The 14,668-nt window shown below is 42.0% G+C and overlaps 1 protein-coding gene across 2 annotated transcripts in view; it reads left to right on the top strand.

The window, feature by feature from the left end:
* The first annotated feature begins 10,636 nt into the window (after window positions 1-10,636).
* LOC104687256 (cadherin-7) overlaps window positions 10,637-14,668 on the top strand; it is a 92,744-nt gene continuing 88,712 nt past the window's right edge. The window contains exon 1 of one of the 2 annotated variants that reach the window (XM_010396271.4): window positions 10,637-10,766. The gene's annotated coding sequence lies outside the window, so the exon portion shown is untranslated. Of the gene's footprint in view, window positions 10,767-11,794; window positions 12,092-14,668 lie in introns of those variants that run through there. The other variant, XM_039549662.1, reaches the window with a different exon arrangement.

Raw genomic sequence — 14,668 nt, 5'->3', positions numbered from 1 at the left:
CAGAGAAAGTGCCATCCACGTCATCAAGCATTTTCTCCTTGCCTTCGCCACCCTGGGAGTCCCTGAAGAAATCAAAACAGATAATGGGCCCGCCTACACCTCTCACAAGTTAAAAGACGTCTTCAACCAATGGGGAATAAAACACAAAACAGGCATACCTAGCAATCCCACAGGACAATCCATCGTAGAAAGGACCCACCAAACCCTCAGAAGAGTCCTCAACCAGCAACGGAGAGAAACAGAAATTTTGTCTCCTGTTGAAAGACTCTGTAAGGCTCTCTATGTCATTAACTTCCTAAATGGTACATCATCAGAGCCTGACCCCCAGTTACTCCGCCACTTCTCAAATTCAACCCAAGCTAAGCTCACGGAGAAGCCACCAGTGCTGGTGAAGGACCCTGAAACACACCAGGTCTCTGGGCCTTTCCAATTGATTACCTGGGGGAGAGGTTACGCCTGTGTCCAGCTACCATCTGGCCCGAAGTGGTTCCCAGGAAAAAGTATTAAACCATACTTAGGCCCTACAAACACTGCTACCACAAACACCAAGAACTCTCCTGAGACAAATACAGGACCTCCCCAAAACCAGACCAGCTCAGCATGGAGACGAAAACGTCGCCGGATGCCCACCAACCAGGAAAAGGATCGTCCCACCACATGGCAGCAGACGAAACAGAAAGCTGAACAAGAAGCTACAGCAAAAGTCAAGCCGTAGGCCAGACACAGCCTGGAAAAACTGATCCCTAGTTTATATGTTATCACCCCTTGTTACCCCAAAATATCCCCTTCCCTCAACCATTGTCAAACTTCCCTAAACCCCAAAACCTCCCCTCTCACCACAAAGCTAACAAATCTTGCTTGTATTCCCTCTCAGAAGCCCCATCCCTACCCAAAGATGAAATGTGTCTAGGTTGATGCTGTCCTCACCACAGCCTTGATGACCTAAAAGTAGTCAATGACCTTTTTGGATGATGGGGAATAACGGGATGGATTGCATCTTTGATTAAGGGAGCTTTGTGGGTATTCATTGTAATTATTACTGTGTTACTTATGTTCTCTTGCCTCCTACGTTGCTGCAGAAAGGCTGCTGGGAATGCTTTTTTAATAAATACAGAAGGGGGAGTTGTGGGATATGCCCAGCCACTGCCCTGGAGGGATGTCTGCTGAGATAAGAGATTTTGCAACCGCCCAGCAGGACTCCCTGGAAATGACTTTTGAGTCATGGTGAGGAAAAGTAGACCCACAATCCTTTGGGATACCCTATGCAGATCATTCTGTAACCCATTGGTCTATCCCAGACCCTCTGTAATCCATTGGTCCCCTTGCTGATCCCCTGTATCCCTATAAAAGAAGACCAGTTCGCCTCTGTAGAGAGATCTCGTCCCTGGCCATCCCTTCGCCGGAGGGAACCTACAATAAAGCTACCTTCGTGCGGAACCAGCCATACGGGTCTTCTCATCTCTCTCTCTGGTCTGGTTTGGCCTAGAGGCTGCCCTGCAGAGCTGAGCTGAAATCACGAGCTGATATCACTAAAGAGCTGACAGCCTCTGCAAGGGCTCCTCTGCCAGCAGCTGAGAGGAAGACACCGGACCCCGGGAAGGCAATTCCTTTCGGGACCATCTCCCCGGACCGGTCACCTCTTCCTGGGTCACAGCCTCGGACCCCACAACCAGCTGTAATACCTCCTGGTCTTCTTTTAAAACTTTTCTTTGAACATGCAGCTTTTATTTTTTTCTATTCTTCTATGTTAAAACAGTGGCAAGTATAGGATGAAATGCTAAAAAAGGAAGACTGAGATGTACTTCAGTTTACTGTCCATAATTCAAGGAGTTAAAAGATATTTTTATTTTTGTTTTTGTGAAGTCATATATCACAGATTCTAGGATACTATTTGGACACTTTTCTACATCTCAGTTTTTCTGAGTTAACAGGCAGGTTTTCGTGTACATTTTCCCTTAAATTCTGTTTCCATACCTGCTAATTCAGTAAATAGAAGGATCTTTCTCCTTTCTTCTTCAGCTTACTAAGCTACCTCTTGGATAACTCTACTTCAAAGGCCATGTGTTATACTCAGCCATTCCATCTAAATGCAGAGCCAGACTAAATGCTGTAATTCCTAATTTCCCCTGACCTTAAATCCAGTTTTATGAATTAATATTAGCACTCATTTTTTGACCAGTCTGGTAAAATTACCTATCTATCTGTAGAGATTTTGCTTTCCTTTCAGAGGCATCAAAGCGTGCTTCCTTTTGAAGTGGTAAGTGCTTGGTATCGTGCCTTAATGCAGTACTGTATTGTTTTGTTCAGCCTCAGACTCATAAAGCTGTTGGCCTGATCCTTCACACAGCAGAAAATGCTGTGATCTGATAGCTGGGACTGAAGCAAGTAATGCTGGAGCTTGGCTGCACCAGGGAAAGGGGGAGAGTTTTTACTTCATTTTTCCCTTCTAGTGCCTGCTCTGTGCTCTTATCTCTTTTCATAGATGGGAAGAAATTTAAAAAGAAGTAAATACCAAATCTTTATTTTTTTCCTTTTTTTTTTTTTTTCCTTTTTTTTTCCTTGGGTAACAGTTATGTAGCCACTTCCAGTCACTGAAACAGGTTGATAAATATGGTAGGAAATGGTGCTGTTGATTATTCTTCTCTATAAACTGATCACAGAAATAGTTCAGGGAATTTGCAGTCAATGTTTCAAACAATATTGTGAGGGGGATGATGATCCAACTGATCTTGAATCCTACTTATATCAAGAATATTCTGCCATTAACATATTAAACAGCAAGATGTTCCCAAGCCTGAACTGTCAGTGTTACCATTTTAAATGTCTCCCAATTAAATAATTAGGTGTAACTTAATAAATGTTCAAACACCACTTTCTTCCCTCTTCTTTCAATCCAACTGTCTTGTAGTTTATGTCACTATGGCCCACTTTTCAGCAAGAGCATGTCTTAATATTGACTGTATCAAATTAATCCTACGGTTTATTGTGGGCAGCCCCAGTTGGTCCTGTTCTAAGGCTTTCCCTCCCTTTCTGGTGAAAAGCACTTGTACCATGGCCCTGCTGGTGGCCTGAATCACCTCAATTTGTTCTAGCAATCAGAGGCAGCTGCTCCATGTGAAAGGAGTGTGGACCACTGAAGAGAGCATTAGGACTGACCTCAGGCTGAATGCAAAAGGCTCAGCCTTTTCTGTGAGGCCAGTCGAGCATGTGCAAACAGATTTGCTGAAGTACAAAATGGTCCAGTGATTTAAAGCAAGTTTTCTTCTCCCTTTCTCTCTTTTTCTCTTTCAGAAATGAAACAGGATAGAGGATAGCCTGGGTACAATCTTAGCAACATCTGTTGCCTTTCACTAGGGTCTTGGCCAAGGCCAATAGCTATTCAAAGAACTACTGACACTTTACTGAAAGAGAAGAAAGACTTAAATAGAGAAGTGTTTGGACATGTTTCCCAACACATACAGTTGGGTCTTTTTGTGGGTCAGAATGCTTTTGGAGAAATACTTCTCCACTCCCTCCCCCACTCTCGCCTTTTCTGGTGAAAGTGTCAGAAAACAAATCTTCAGCAAATTAGAGTTCAGTGGGCTTACAACACTGAAGAACAGTCAAATTTTCCTTTCTTTGCTTTTATTGTCTGAAAGAAAGGGTTTTTGACAACTAAAATCTTAACCACAGTTAATAAGAAGTGTGAAGGAATTTATGCTTAAGATGGCTTTACATCTGTTACTTTCTAATTTTCACATCAGTTTATCTTTTTAAGTTAACTAGTAATAGCAGTGGAGCAACTGCAGCATTTTAGCACTATTGAGATGACTGATATTGTACGAAGATATATTTTACAAACTTATTTCTTATGTTTGTTTTCCTGTGTGCTCTCCCTCCCTCCCCCATAAACATTAATTTCATCCAGCACTTAGGAAGAGGCAGTTACCTGTTTCTCTCTCCCTTTTTTCCTCACATAGCTTTTCACAGGCAATTTTGCTCTGTCCAACCATGACATGCCTTCATAAAAATGACAGATGAAGCAGCTGAGTAACTGGTGGGTATATTATCCTCCTGCAGGCATCTGCTGCTCAAAAGGCACCTATTCTTTTGTTGGCCTTGAGACAGAGGATGTATATTGCATCCCATACATGGAGTCATTCTTATCAGCCTTCCCCTATTTTGAGGATAATCACAGTAAATTAAATAAAAGCTACTCAGAGGAAGTGTAGTAGAGTTATTGAATTACATATATTAGCAATAAAGCTTGATAAAAGTATACATCTGTAGGCACAAAAGATATTGCTAGAATCCTCAAGAACAAATCCTGTGGAACCTCCAGTTTTACTGAATTTTGTTTTGATCAGACCACAATCATTAAGTTCAAAGCAAGATGAATATCTATGGATGACCACAAGCTTCCTGACATGGGATGCCTTAAAGTAACTGACTCATTGTGTGTTATATTCACGTGTGTAGTAAATTATTAGTATATATCTGTATGGTAGTACTTCACACTGAGAGCAGGGTGCTTGTGCTCTGTGTCCCATGATTGACCTAAAAACCCCCTTGTCCCAGAAAGTTCCCAACAGAAATGACAAACTTCAGTGAGTCAGAGGAAAACAAAAGCCGTACTTTTGAAAAACCAAGGCTTGCAGGGCTGGTAACATCAAGGCCAGTGTTGATGAGTGATTAGACACAACATTCCAGTGACCAGCGCCGATGTCTCCAAACGCCAGATTGGAGGAAATACAATAAAAGAGTGAAGGAGATTGAATGAATTACTTGTGGTGCTAGGGCATTATTAACCTGCTAAGTGTGGGAGGAAGCCAGTTCCACAGAACTGCTGTTTTCTTTCATCTGCCCTCAGCCCCTTTTTTTCCCTTATACATACAGCCATGGGTAGAAGTACAAGGAAATAAGGACTGCTCAAGCTCTGGTTTTATTCTTGCAGCATAACGATTGGTGTAATGTGTTGGGACTTGCATCTTCATTTCCACCATTTGGGAGTTGCAAAGATTTCCATCACCTTCTGTAGGAGTGGGACAAAATGCTGTGCTCCATGTTCTGAGCTAGTTTTCAAACCAACAATAACTTAGGTTTTTCATAAAACTTATTTTTTTCTCATTGACTAAACAATGTTTTCCCACTGATTTTAATGAATGCAGACTCTACCCCAAGAAGAGGTAGAAGCTGGATAGGATTAAGGGATTTATAAAGTTTTTAATATTTTAACTATAAAAGTAATGTCTAAGTTGTCATTCCTAAGGAATAAAAAATTTGATGGATACATTGGCTGGGTGGGAAATTGACATATGAAATTATGTCTCCTTCAGCACTCACACCAGATAATTTTGAGAGTGGGCAGTTCAGGATGATGAAGATAGTGACATTTTTTCTCTAACTCAGAAGACATTTCCATCTGCTTCGTATACAACTGCTTACATGCTGGTGTAGGATTCTTTCTCCATAAATATTCAGGTATAGGAGATTAGCATTTTGTTTAACATCGAGACTTGAAAAGTTGGATTGCTTGAAGGGGAAAAGGAAGGGTCACCAGCGTGCTCCTTGCTTGTAGTGTTCCTTGTGTTTATAATACTCAGATTGTACATTTTGAAAATGTGTTTTGGGATTGTTGGGGATTTTTTGCCTTGCTTTTGTCTTCAGTTTTGTGGGGGGGTTTTCTGAAAGAGAGAGTGCTTGTCTAATTTTTGCTGTGGTCAGGGGAAAAACCTACAAATGATAATAAGAAAGTTGCTTACTTAATTAAGTTTTCACACAGGGAAGGTTATAAGCATCTTGAATACCAGTTATGATGCAGAAGTATACATAATTTGGGCCATTTATTCAGAAAAGACTTCTAAAATTGCAGCTGTAATCGCCGATTTTGTTTGTGCAAATGTTCAAGCTTGTCTTGACAAATTACACTGGAACAATGAAATCTGGTTTGGGTTTAGAGGTCAGTGGAGGTGTTATTCATGTTAATTTTGTGTAGTTGATGCAGAGTTTAGGGTCTGATCTGAAGATAGACATCCTGCTACGTATGGGCAGTTACTGGTTTAACTGTGTGTAAGTTGCCATTTTTCACGAGTAACGTAGCTGCAGATTTTCGGGCGGATGCTACACAGTGGCATTCTCCCTGAAGCGTGCAAAACACCCTGAAGTCAATTGGACTTCCTGTGTATAGCTTTTCATTGGATCAGACAAATGTTTTCATTCTCTATCACAGTTCCTCTGAAAAAATTACATCACTTATGCCACAGTATGAATGCCTGGCAGAATTTATCTTAATATTCAGCAGAAATGCATCTAAACTCTTTTTTTTTTTTTTTTTAGCATACATCAAAAAAGAGGATTGCTGATTATGACAGTGATGCTTCTCCACCAGCAAGATCTTGCTGGCATGAAGCATCAATCTAAGACCCACGTGCTTTTTCGAACACAATCTGAATGATTGTGTTCATCAAGAGATGCTCATAAAAGCAGCTATGTGACATCTGATAGAGAGTTACTGTTTGACTTAGCACCATTGCAATGTTAGTGCAGGTCCAAGGATATACAAGTAGTTGGCATTTTGCATGCTCTTCTCAGAAACTGGATTCTCCTGTGCTCCTTCCCTGACTGCATTTTTGATCATTTTTTGTTTAGACAACATTCTTGAATGAAACAGAAAAAAGAGGTTTTTTAATGATTCTGCCTCCCTTTTAATCCTCTTATAATATCTCATTTCCTGTCTCTTATTCCTAGGCCTCCTTTTTTTAAATTTAATTCTAATGCTGTAAAATAATTTCAATATTTTTATTATCAGCATTGTTTTTGGTCTGCTGCTGATTATTTTTTATTCCTTTATTGGTAATCCATACTTCTTGCAGAGCACTCACTGCACCACACTGCCAGCTTTGTCACTCTCTATTATATCTCAGTGCTGGCCAGCTTGGTACATCCACTTATAATATGATGAATAGCATCTGGAGCCTAGCCACACAGCCTCCATTCTGGTCTTAAGGATTTTTTAAGCCATCTATCCTTGCTTGTACAAATAGCCCATTCCTATGTGGCCATAATGAAATTCTCCATTTCTCTTTTCAGTCTTCTGACAGCCTACCTTCCATTTGCCACCATCGTCCTGTGACATTTTCAAAATTCTTTCTGTGTTGTTGTTTTTCAGTTGATTTATTCTTGTGCTGTTCTTACTGGTGTGTGACTAATAAATTACCCTCAATGGTAGAATCTTTTAATTTTGCAGCTTCTTTATGATTAAACAAGCCCACTTTCAATTTAAAGTTCCTTAACTTTACAAGTTCCTTTTCTACAACTCCCTCTGTCACTTTTCTCTGTTCTTCCTGACAACATAAACTCCATTTTTAACTGCATTCACTTTTATTTCCTCAGGCACTGTAACTTCTTATTACTTTTAGAGTTACATTGCCATGGATTAACTAGATTTACTTTTGAAGAATACCACTCTTGCAAATATATCAGTTACTCAGATTTGCCAGTTTATGTGGACCAAATATGTCATCAAAAGATTGTGGAAACTCAAGGGAAGATAGAGAGGAACCAAAGAAGGACAGATGGAGCGGAGCCATGGTGGTAATGTTGAATTGATAAGGTAACACTTCCTAAGCAGAATGGGTGGTTGTGTATACATGAAGAGACCTCATAAATTCCCCAACTGAATCACCACTATTATAATTTAGTTCATATATTATGTAATTTTGGCTGACATATCTTTAGAGGATATTCTGCAAAATATATTCTAAAGAATAGGTTGTTGAACTTGTTATTGTTAGGCAGGTGCCCATAATTACTGTGGTTCTACACTGGGTGAAAAAAACTCTTGGAATATAGACAACAATGTACTGTCTCAAAAATCTCAAAGTTTAAATAGGGAATTAAACCATAACTGTGAGGACACAGAAAGGCAGAGCCATCCCTCTGCTGAGTATCTTGTTAAAGTCCGTGAATGTCTTCCAATTTCAACAGGCTTTTTTTTTTGCCTTCTGCTATTTGTAGAAATGAGAAAAAAAGAAGACTGAAGAAAAACAATGCTCAGTTCTAGACTGGAATCAGAGCTACGTGTAACCACAGCAAAGGACAGTGACTTTCCCTGTGATACAGAAAGTAAGGTATTCACATCAGAATTGTAGCCACTTGTAAGAATTATTTCTGGACAGCTGAAGCCCCTGGCTAAGAGTAACATGCAGAGCCATTAGTACCTTTATAGGGAAACCATGTGATAATGGTGTTGAGAAGTGTTTTTCTTTAAAAAAGATACTAAACTGCTTGCTTTATGAAAGACTGATATCCACATACATTTTTAAGAAAAGTTAGCATTTTGCCTCTGAGCATAAGACATTTTCATATTGAAGGAGCTCTACAAGCTATTGCTGAGCGCATAATGGAAGTTGTTTCTTCCTACACAGTGAATTACCAGGACCCAGGTAGCAGTTACCTGACATTGCTCTTTTTCAGAATGTGTATGAGTGTACAGACAGAAATGTTAATATCGAGAGACCGTCAGAGGCTCAGGGGACTGAATACAACCATTAAACATTTTCATTTTGCGCTTCAGCTCAAAATCCTCCATAAGCGGTGGCCACTAAAGCTCTCATTGTCTAAGAAGCATTTAATAGCATGCTTCAGGAAATGTGGTTTCAGGTTTTGTGGTCCTAAATCTACCTATGGATCCACTATACAGAACAGCAATGTAACTTGTACTGTGAAGAGGCATCCCTGACAGTTTCAGAAGTCAAAAGATGGGAAAGGTGGCAGAACCAATGCACTCTGATGCCTGCAGTTATGCCTCCACAGCACCTACATAAGAGAGAATCTAGCATGGTCCAAGGTTTGTATAAACCATAGACTTTCCTCCGGAAGTGGTACACTTGTACCTCTCAGGATGAGTAAATGCACTACAAAACATATTAGAAAGAAATACAGCAGTGCTGTAGGTATGAATTCCTGCCAAAATGATCCAGTCAATGCATTGGAAAGGACTGACTCATTGGCAAGAACCCACAATCAAGATAGTCAAGAACAAATTGTATTAAAAAAATATACATTTTCTTATGTTACTAAACATGGTAGATTGCCAAAAGTGACTAAGAATAATTACTTCTTTATATTTTATTCTGCCTGTGCAATGAAATTAAATTGGTCTGCTTAGTCACACATTTTGCTTGGAGTCACTGTTTCTCTCCCATGAAAGTCAAAGGGTTTCATACATTTTATTTTGATACGACAACATAAGCATTTAGAAAAATAATAAGACAAAAATATCTATCCTATTTTCAACAGAGTAAAAATAAGTTCCAATGTTTTCACTGACACATGGTTTAATGAAAGGTTTTGCTTGAGAGACTAGATTTTTGGAACATAAAGCACATCCTTGAGAGAGGTCTGTTAAGCTAGGAAGAACATCATGAAATACTCTGTGAAGGTCTACACATAAAAGCTTTTTAATTGGGTGATAATTGACTATTCCATTTCTCCATTAGTAATATTTGGATCAGAATCAAAATTAATAAGAAAAAGTCCTTCCTTTATAATGATTTAACTGACTATTTAGTCCCTATTTTGAACCTGAAGAGCAAAGAAAAATTTTGAGGATCTTAGCTGAAGTTTATGAAGCTCATGACCTCTTGTAGATTCTTTTTTTATATCATCCTATTTGCAAAAAAAGTTTTTTCTCTGTTTTTAACTGTTCTATTTTCATCATTGAAGTCATAGCTACTGAATTAAGTAGTAAAAGATAAATTTTCATGGTAACATATCTGAATGAATTTGAAAGAAGATAAAGCAGAGGTGTTTGCGATATGTCATTATGAAAAAAAAGATTATCTGTCCTTGAACCTTGTCCTCTAAGGATCAGTGCAAAGAGTCTTATTTTGATTAACTTGTAAAAGATGAATTAGGGATTGGGGGAAGGAGAACAAAGGAAAGGCGAATCCTTAATTACAATCTTAAGCAACTGTGTGCAATCATGTTTCAGGATTTTCTTGCCTGAATACATCTTAAGATGTAACCATGCACTCAGACACTCCACTTGGAGAATGAAGATTGCTTCTAGTTGCTCTCTTTAAACCACTTCTTCAGTTCACAAATGCCATGATGTTGAATTGCCTCCCTCTGATTAGAAGGGTGACATTGGAAATCGCACGTCTGAAAGTGAAGCTTAAAGACAAAGAACACATAGCAGTTACATATTACATTTATTAAAATGGTCATGGATGCTGCATTTGTGTATTCAAAGGCTACAAACAAATTCAGAAATTAAAATTATTTTTAAGAAGACCTTTGTGAACCAAACCAATTGTTTTGTTGCTGTTTCTTTCTTATGAAGTGACTTTATCCACACATTACTTTATTAGCGTTGACAACACACTTTATAGTATAATGTATAGTAGGAATGAAAATTAATTATATATGCACATTATTAGTTTGTTTGTATCATGTTGAAAGTGCTTTTCTGGTAAATATAAATCAAAAGACATTGGCCAAGGTGCACATCTTACAGTTGACCTTGGTACAGTCCATTGTTCTAAAAACAGTACGTGTTAAAAATATTTTTGTCCATGGAAAATGTCAGTTCAGCAGCTCTGTCAACATTTGGAACCTCTGCCTCTTTTCTTTTTTTTTTCAGGAGGTGTGCTGACTCCTGGCTGATCACGTTTCAGTTGTAGATCTGTTTCGTTCTGGAGACCCAAACGGCTTCAGCAGTGCTGAAATGAGGCAGAAAGTTTGTGCTGCCGCTTTCCCAGCTGGACCAGGTCCAGACAAAGCAGGTACTCATTTCCTTGAGCGGCTGCCCCGAGCAGCTCCGGGGTTGCGGGGCTGTGCGTGGGTGCTGCCGGGCACCAGCCCCAGCGCGACACTGAGCCTTCTCCCGCTGCCGGTGCTCACACTCCGCTCTCTCCACGCTTTATTCTGTGAAAGCACCTGGTTTAGTTATTCAGCGTATTTTTTATTTCTTTAATCCTCTTCTCCCCGCTCACCACCACCCCGCGGTATAAACAGTGGTCGGGGAGGCGTGACAGCAGCTCTAGAGAGACAGAGGGCAGCAGGGCTGCGAGGTTTAACTCCCCTGAGAAGGTCGGTGGTGGCTCCGTGCCCTGCCCAGGGACCAGGAGAGGGGACCCCGGCCCAGCCCGGGTCGGTGCCCGCGGCTGCTCCGAGCCAGGCAGGCGGACGGGCCGGGGCAGGGAGTGTGGGTTTCACAAGTGGCAGGGTGGGCAGGCTGAAAGGGCAAAGCTTTAAAGCGGGGACTCCGCAAGTTCAGTTTAGTGACTTTGTCTTTACGCCTCGAAACCTCAGTCGCAGCTTGTAGGACAAATTGCGTGGTGGGTTGTGGGGGGAGAAATAAAAAAATAGATAAAAAAAAAAAATTAAAAAAAAAAATCTTGAAGTCTCTCCTTCAACTCACCATTTCAAATGCAAATAGGGAGAGAGATTGGTTCCCGCCCCACCCCCTAGCCCGGCTCCTGATTTTTATCCAAAGGACTCCATCTGTATATCCTGTCAAGGAGGAGGAGGAGGAGAAGAGGCGGGGGGGGTAGTGGGGCCGGGCAGGCTGCCTGCTCCCTGGATCGCTCTTCAATAGCCACCGCTGGGTCTTCGGGAGGTACAAAGAGTCCCTGTGCCGCCTCCGCGCGCCCTCGGACGGAGCTGGCAGCCGGCTCCAGCCACCGAGCCGTGATATCCCCTGCCCAGAGCAGCATCTCCACCTCCTCTGCCTTCTCCCTCCCTCCGCGCTCCTTCCCTCCCTCCTCTTCTTCCTCCTCCTCCTCCCGCAGCCACGATCCGCACCCAGTCGGAGCTGTGCTTGGCACCGGCACCCACTTCTCCCATCGTGTGCCCAGCGGCTGGCGGTGCTGTGCCGCGCCGTGCCGTGGAGGAGGAGGAGCGGAGCAGCGGCAGCGCTCCCATCTCCGCGGGTGCGGGCGAGTGCGCGGGCGGGCGCACAGCCCCATGCCCGGTGGGCGCCCCGCCGGCTGCAGCCCGCCCCCCCCCCCGCCGGGGAGCATCCCGCCAGCACTTCGCCGCGGAGGCACCGTCGGCCCTTGGGATTAAAACACTCACCGCGCTGGCAGCCGAGGGAGAGGGGGAGCAGGTAAGTGCTGGCTGCACCTGTGCCTTTCCTTGCCTTCCTTCCCCTTCCCCTCCCATGTAGGCAGAGGGCGGTCGGAGCAGTTGCAGGAGAGGGTTGTGTGCTGTTCCCCCGCACCCGCTCGCTCTGGAGCGGCTCCTGCCCGGAGCGGGGCCGCAGCTCTGCGGAGCCGCCGGAGGCGGTGCGGCCGCGGCCGTTAAGTTTCCCGTTCCTCGGGCTGGGGACGGCCCGGGCAGCGCGGCTGGGACCGGCCGCGGGAGCACCCAGCACCAGGTGTGGTGGGGAAACCGTGGAAAGTGAGAGCACTGGGACTGTAGGCGCTTGTGCACCTTCTGAGAAATACGAGAACAATAGCATCACTCTTGACTCTTTGGAGAAGTCTCACAGACAAGCGGAGAAGTGGGGTGGGGGAAGGGAGGACCACAGACTTGTGCAAAATGCAGGCAGCCCAAAGTCCTGTCTCAGTCCTTTCTGCCAAGCCAAAGCGGCTGTCTTGCTTGGGCTCGAAGTCTTGCAGTGATGCTACAGTGGAAAAGATTAGAGACAAGGAAATTTCCTGAGTTATTTCCCAGAGCTTTCGTCCTTCTGTGTCAAGGATGTTCTAGAGTTTGCAAACATTGAAATTATGGGAGCTATTTCTTTGATTAGTATTCAGCTGGTAAGGCTAGCTCTGCAGTGCTTGGCTGATACTGACCCTTCCCCCTCTGCCCTGTCCCCCAATCCATCCACATATCCACGCACGGGCATGTCCTGCTTTCCTACAATAGGCTGTGTACACCAGTAGCAAGAGGTTTGTCATCTGGATCCTCAGGCTTCTAGTTGCTAATGGAGGAAAAAAATAACCCTTTTTGAGATACGATTTAGCCTTATACTGCTTTCAAAAGGTGAAGTAGTTCAGGTGAGCCAAGATTCTACAAACGATGTCTTCCCTGGGATTTAGGAAAGGATGGGAGATGGATACTAGTGATATGCTCTGATTCTGGGAACTGAAATGCTGATACTTTAATCTTTTCCCATTGCAAGGATAAAATCTTATGTTCTGATAGATAACTTGCTCAAGTCAAACCAGAGACTTTAAAGGGCAGAGTATACTTCATAGTCTCTCTAACAAGACATACTGACTTGCCATTTTTCAGCTGAAACATAGGTGATGGTGCAGCTTTGCAGAAAATAAATTGCTTTTCCAGGACAAATAAATAAATACATAGAAGACCCAAACTCTTGAGCATGCCAGTTTCTGAAACAGTCTCTTCTTGGCACTAATGCATGACTTTACTTTCCTACCTTTATTATATCTACTAATTGTTTGTCTGCTCCATTATTTGAGTTTGCAGGGAATTGTTACTGGTGAAAGCTAGGTACTTACTCTGTTTCTGAGAAAGGTCGGTCTACGCAATCTCAGGTGCAGAGCTGTTCAGATGGGCAGTAGCATGAAAGTTGCATAACTAAATTAAGTTTGCTTACCATGCAGCTTCTGAAGGTACAACAGGTCAACAGATAAAGATCAGTTGTAAAGTGATGCTGATTTTCTTTCAGCAATATAATAACAGTTTTAACAATGCAGAGGTGAAGTGAGGATGTTTGGAAACCGTACGATTGTGCCTCATTAGAGCTAGTTCAGTGCAACGGGTGTGTTACCATCTTTGGAGGAAAAAAAGAACACAAAACCCACTTAACAAACACAAAAAACTATCCAGGGACCAAATGTGCTATCCTTTTTAAAGTCCTTGTACACAATTTTACAGCTTTTCAGCCTGCAACTACCAGGGGATCTAATCTAGACATCTAGACACACTTTTTTTTCAGGGTCATGAAGAAAGGCTAAGTAAGATTTAAAAACAATTGAAATAAAATCCACTGTAAGGGAAGGCCTAGCTCTGACAGCTTTTGATATTAAGTATGTGCAATATCTAGGGTTTGAGTACTTGATAAAGATTTAAAACTAACAGGAATATTAGGAAAATATCAAAGGTAATAATCTGAGCTACCACTGCATGTTAGAAATGCGTGTCAGTTAGTGTGAGTGAAAATACAAACTTCAGTAATATAGCCTATTTTCTTGCAAAAAGCCATTAAAGATTGCAGGTTTAATCAAGGAACATTTCACCCTTATAATGGGAGACTTTACTGTAATTAAAGGCTGATGTAGGTCATTAGAATTGTGTTAAAAGTCAGATGACAGCCTCACAACTCTCTTAAGTCTACTTTCATTGATTTAATAGCAAAGTACTATTGATTATTTGCTATTGATTTAATAGCAAAGTATTCTTATTTTTTCATGTAAAAGGGTAATTGTGCAGCATTTGTACAACTGCAGATTGACTATGAATTTTCTGATGAGAAGAATGTATACAGCATCCATGTAGATTTTCGCCTATCCTTTTCACATATGACTGTGTGTGCATACACGTTGTGCCCACATTTTTCTGTGTTTCTTCAGCAGTCAGAGACTTGACTGAAGAAAATCATTACTAATGCAAGACCTTATATGGTTCTACTCCAACTTAAATTCCTACTTTGCTATAAACCTGGCTAAGCCTTTTCTCAAAGGGATTCAGCTCACAAATTGAGTCCGATATG

Source organism: Corvus cornix, chromosome 2 (assembly GCF_000738735.6).
Source record: "Corvus cornix cornix isolate S_Up_H32 chromosome 2, ASM73873v5, whole genome shotgun sequence".
NCBI classification, from domain to species: domain Eukaryota; kingdom Metazoa; phylum Chordata; class Aves; order Passeriformes; family Corvidae; genus Corvus; species Corvus cornix.
This window is presented reverse-complemented; position numbering and strand designations above follow the sequence as displayed.